Here is a 5683-nt window from a genome sequence, read left to right on the forward strand (position 1 = left end):
TTTTCCTTCCTGCTGTCACTTTCCCAGGTCATGACCTTCCCAGCTGTCATCTGAACGACTGCAGTGGCTTCCAGACTGGACACTGGCTCCAGTCTGTCCCGGCCCCCGACACCCACCCAGGCCACGCATTCTCCATTCTGCCTCCAGAATTGTCTTCCTAAATTCAAGATACCCGCATCAGCTCCTATTCTCGAAAATATTGACTGGCTTCCCAGCTTCCTCTAACCTGGCAGTCAGAGCCACCCAGGCTCAGGCCCCAGCCTCCGCCTCCAGTCTCTCCCCTGTCACCTCACCTGACTGATGTGCCCGCACCTCGGTCTCATCGGGTTACGCTCTGCTCTGGAGCAGACCCCGCCCTCTCCGGCATCTGTGCTCACGTTCAGGCTGTTTCTCCTCCTGAAACCCCCCACCCCCAGTCTGTGTCTGTGATGCAGCTGCATCTCCAGGGCCAGACTCAAGTCCCTTCCTCCTCCAGGTGTCTCCCAGGCTGGAAACATCCTCTTTCTCCTTTGTTTCTCTGAATGAAACCCATCCACGCTTTTGTTACAGCACATTTCATAGTCTTTCTCATGTTCGAACCACTCCTATCTGTCTCCCTGTGGGACTCTGAGACTGAAGACTCCAACTCATCTCCTTAGAGCTCATCTCAGTGGTGGCTGATTGACTTGGGAGTGAAACGTTTTGTCTATAACTAAAATGAGCATAGCGGAGTGCTACTGAGGGACGACTGAGGTTAAATCCGATTTTAAAAAGCAGCAGCAGCTTTGCTTGTAGAGAAGTTAGTCCCCTAATTATGGACTGTATCTCAATCTTATCAGTCCTCCAGCCAACACATACTCTTTCAGGAAACCTCTGTAATTTCCCCACCGTTGCAAAGCCGTCTTCACAGGGGAGACCAGTGAGAGGGTTTCGCTAACTCAGGCTACTGAGTTCATCACCACGACTGTAAATAAAACTCAGCCTACAAACCCTGCAGACGGTGGGTCAGTAACGTTAATTCACATGAAGGGTGATCCTAGCCAAGGACAGACTAGGCTGGAAAAAAAATAAGGAAACAAACTTTTAACTTGTCCAATGCCAGTTTCTGAACCATACAGAATACGGCCTCTTTGAGTAAGAAACTGGAGCAAGGGTAGGCAGAGGGGAATTGCAACATCAAGAGGCTTGAGACCAAAGGGAGGACCCAGTACCACCTGCTGGTCCCCAGCCAGAGAATTTCCACATTCTGCAACCTGCTGTTTGCTCCCCGGATGCTTTGACGGGCCCCTTCATATCCTCCTGACTTGAGCTGCAATTCTCCGTCCCATCCTTGGCTCCACGCCCTGATGGCTGGCCTGCCCCGTTCTTGGATAACTCTAGATACTCGTTTGCTGAAGCTGCCATAACGAGGTGCCACAGGCTAAAATCTATTTTCTCAGTCTAGAGGCTGAAAATCTGAGACCAAAGCGTCAGCGAGGGAGTGTCTTCGGAGGTCTCTCCCCTCGGCTGATAGACGACCATCTTCCTCTTTGGTCTTCACATCCTCTTCCCTCTGTACTTTGTCCTCATCTCCTTCTCTTTTAAGAACAACATTGGTATTGGATTAAGGCCCATCCTAATGACCTCATTTTTATTTAATTACTTCTTTACAGACCCTATCTTCAAACACAGTCACATCCAGTGAGAACCTCAGCGTATGAGTCTGGGGGAGACACAGTTCAGCCCATAACGCTCCATGCGATGTTATGCTGCCTTCTGACTCTGACTCTGGCTATTAATCACATCTCTGATGGAAATAAAAGGACTAACAGCCCTGATCCCAAATCCCTGAATCCTCTACAGCTTATCAGTCTAGTGGTGACAAGAAACCAGAAAGGATGCACCCAAGAAAAGACTGCCAAGAACAGTATGTATTTGCCGGATGTGTTCCCTCCATGTCATCCTTGCTTCATGACCAACCAGGGTTGGCCGCAGCCACAGGACATGCGAAGATCTGGAAATACTGAGCCTTCAGTCTACAAAAGAAACAAGACCAGAATGGGCCACGGCTGCTACTTGCCGGATGCCCTGGCATCAACATTGTGCACATTCTGTGAATTCACTCTCACAGGTCAGCCTGGGTCATTTCTGAGGCTTTACGCAATCAAACTTCACCCCCAGTATAACCTCATCATTGAAACTTCTCTTGCCAATGAAAGGTCCCTATTGTCCCATATTTTCCCTAATGTCCATTTTCAAACTTGCCCCACATTAATAATTTTGCTGCGTAATTACTAATGTCAGTGTTTAAATGTCTTATTAAAAATTTTTTTTCCTTAATAAGAGTCCAGCTCAAATACTGTATATCACTTATATGTGGAATCTAAAAAATACAGATAGTAAAAAAACAAACAAAAAAGAAGCAGACTCACAGACATAGAGAATAAACAAGTGGTTACCAGCAGGGAGAGGGAAGGAGGGAGGGGCAGGGGATTAGGGAAAAAAGGGTTATTATGAGATTATATGAAATCATGTGTGTAAAACATGTGACAATTGCAAAGCAGTATAGAATTTAAAGAATCTTTCATTCAATTTTAAAAATTAAAAAAATTACTATTTAATTTAATTTTTAACTTAAAAAGTTAAAAAAAGAACCCAAGAGTCTATCTGACCAAAATTTTGATCAAACTTTTTACACAAATTATATTTTAAAGAAAAAGACCAAAGACAATGAAAACTAGTTTTTGAAAAATAAACCTCTAGAAAATGTCCCTGGATCAATCCATATTTAGCTCAATTTCCCCAACTTCTACATGTAAAATATTGTACAGTGAGAATTTATACCCTGATAACCCTGAGGCACTGTAAAATTCATAACCATCAAAAGTGCAATTATGCTCACTATACTGTAATTAATAAGGAAAGAAAGTGCATTTAAACATTTCACAAAGATTTTCTACAGAGGGGAAACAGTAGGTTATGGGTGGGGAAGGGGAGAGCTTTTTATTAACTTTCAATTAATCAGAAATTCGAGTAACCAGAAAACCTCATTTCTTAAACATTCCATAAGCACCAGCGACGTGCCAAGTGTTGACTCACGTCACTTTAGAAAAGTGCAAGAAAGGCCATTTCCTAATTGATAGGTGAGACATCTTTCTGGAAATACAACTTAACAAATGAGTCCACTCTAGATTTGCATATCAGGGAAGGTCATATGTAAATATAGAAAGCTTCAGAATGTTTAGGTATTTTAGGCATCTAAATACGACTGAAAGAACAAGAATAGTTTTCAAATTCGAGCTTAGGAAACCCTGAAGTGTTTCTCCCTGCCATAGTGTGTCAGGACAGACCTTGTATGGTGCCAGTGACCAAAAACTCAACTCGGATTGATTTCCTAAAGGAAATGTGTTGAATTGTAGCTGAGAAGGCCAGAGGATGCTGTGGAGCAGCTGGACCCAGCAGCTGAGAAGATACAGCCAGGGCTGAGTTCTGTCTCTCCCAGCAGCTGACTTTGTCCAAATGTTGCCAAATTCCAGATCTCACAACCTCACCTTCTGCCTCATCACCCAGAGGAAGAGGGAAGGTCTTTTCCTACAGTGTTTGGAAAAAAGGGTTGTATTTTTCTTTCTCAGAAACCCCTGCAAATGTCTCTAGGCCCTCACTGGCTAAAAGCTCCTTCACTGAACCTACTGCAGTGGTCAGAGGAGGCGGAGCAGCCTGATGGTTTAGGCCAATCGGGGCTACGCTGGAATCAGAGGGAGTTTCCATCCTCCCCAATCCCACATGGCTGAGAAAGGGAGCAAGCGGTTTCCCAAAGGAAATTCAGGGTGCCCTTAGGAAGGAGAAAAGGGGCTGGTGGCTAAAACATAAACAAAGGGATGTCTAACCAGACCCACAAATACAAAGCAAGCTCTGAGGGTCTGGTTCTTCCAGTCTTGGCTCCAGGTCAACAGTCATCGTCCTACCAGTAGTTTAGCAACATGTCTACCTCCAGGAACTTTATCGAGTGAGAAGTGGGAGCGGGGACATAGCGACTTGAAGCTGCCCACTCACCTGGAGAGTTCTGACTTATGAGTCAGAGCATCAGACCTCCTGAGAAGTCTCAGTCAGCCCTTTGGAAAAATGGGAACTAGTGGTCAGTTCCTGGCATATAAAGATCAAAACGTTCTAATAATAATCGTTGTTGAGTGTGTGCTTACTCAGAGCCAGACCATGTTCTCAGCCCATCATATGCATTGATTGAATCATTTCATCCTCACAATGAAGCTGAGAAGTTGGTCCTGTGATGACCCCTCCACTCCCCATTTATATATGAGGAAACTGAGGCAGAGAGAGGTTAAATAACTTACCCAAGATCACACTGCATGAAAGTGGAAAGGCTGTGATTTGAACTCAGGCCATACAGCTGAAGGAAGAAGAGGTCGAGACTCAAGGGTCCTGTTGGTGGCAAGGGACACTTTTGAGTTTGGTCATTGGCACTGCCACTTAAATCTGCTCCAATCTAGTTGCGGGGGAATGTATTCCAAGTTCCCAGAGTAAGAGAGCTATAAGATCCTGGAAGTCCATGGCCAGCCTCCCCGGAGCCCAGGAAGAGAATCTTCAAGCAAAGGAGTGATGGACCCACAGGAAAAATAAGGGGAGAAGCAGGCTAATGGTGGGGAGCAGAGAAGTGTCTTCACTGAGTGGGAAACTGGATTAAAGAATGCCAGGGGGAGAGAAGCCCTACCAGTCTCCACGGAGAGGAGCGGTGCAGCCAGACGCTGCCAGGAATGAGCAGGCAACCTGGAACCCTGCGCCCTGGGCTTCTGCTGCGTGGAGACCCTGCAGCTGAAGACGATTATTGCCATCCGGATCCTTGTCAACTGCACCTTGGATTTGTCCCTCTAGCCAGCGTGACCGGAGAAAGTAAAGGTCACACATTCTAGAACGTGATTAAAGAAAAAGTGTTACATTAGCAGATGCCGAGAATCCGAGTAATTACCACGATTTCACTTTTTCACTCTATTTTTCTTCCTTTGCCCAATGTTAAAAAGCGGGGATATGATTCTAGAGCAGCACTCGTTCACAAAACACAGCCTCATCAGACTCATTCTCTTGCCCCACCGCAAATGTTGCAAAATCCGGAGACCCCGGTCCAAGCCGAGCGCAGGTTTTGACAGGTGCGGCGCGGCTGCCGCGCGAACCCCGCGCCGGAAGGGCGAGCTCACGCGGCGGGGGCCGCGGGCGCAGAGGCGGCGGGGGCCGGGAGCCGCAGCCGCGGCGGCTCAAAGCCAGACGTCACACAAAAGAAACCCCTGCTGCCGGCTTCCACACGCACTGTCTTCTGCGGTCGTAAATGGCTGAGAGAAGGGTCGGAGAAAGGGCCCAGGGATTCCTGCCTCGGTGGCGTAGCTTGCTTCCCGCCCGCCTAAGCGATCGGTGGCTGCAGTGCGCCACCTCATGGTGACACCAGGTTGCTTCAAATGATTCAAGAGCACGGTTGCACGCAACAAAATCCCCAAGATTCGCTTCTCTAATTTAAGTGTGGTAAGACCATAAATTCCTTTGACACGGTTCCAAACACTAGCCTTGGTTTCATTGTTTTATGGCTCCAATAAAGGTCTTGAGGATGCTTCTAAACAGTAAAGTCCGGATTATCAACTAGGTATGATGACAACTAAAAAGCAAATAAATACGTTGCTACGTTTCATGAATAAAAATTGGAAAAGGCTGGACTTACTTGACA

The 5683-nt window shown here is 46.6% G+C and overlaps 1 long non-coding RNA gene across 1 annotated transcript; it reads right to left on the reverse strand.

The window, feature by feature from the left end:
• Positions 1-1927: 1927 nt before the first annotated feature.
• Positions 1928-4987, reverse strand: LOC140688943 (uncharacterized). Its single transcript, XR_012063765.1, has 3 exons — positions 4685-4987; positions 4308-4395; positions 1928-1994 (listed from the first exon to the last, which is right to left on the reverse strand). It is a non-coding gene; the product is annotated as an uncharacterized lncRNA (long non-coding RNA).
• Positions 4988-5683: the final 696 nt, after the last annotated feature.

This window comes from Vicugna pacos, chromosome 24 (genome assembly GCF_048564905.1).
Source record: "Vicugna pacos chromosome 24, VicPac4, whole genome shotgun sequence".
Lineage (NCBI taxonomy): Eukaryota > Metazoa > Chordata > Mammalia > Artiodactyla > Camelidae > Vicugna > Vicugna pacos.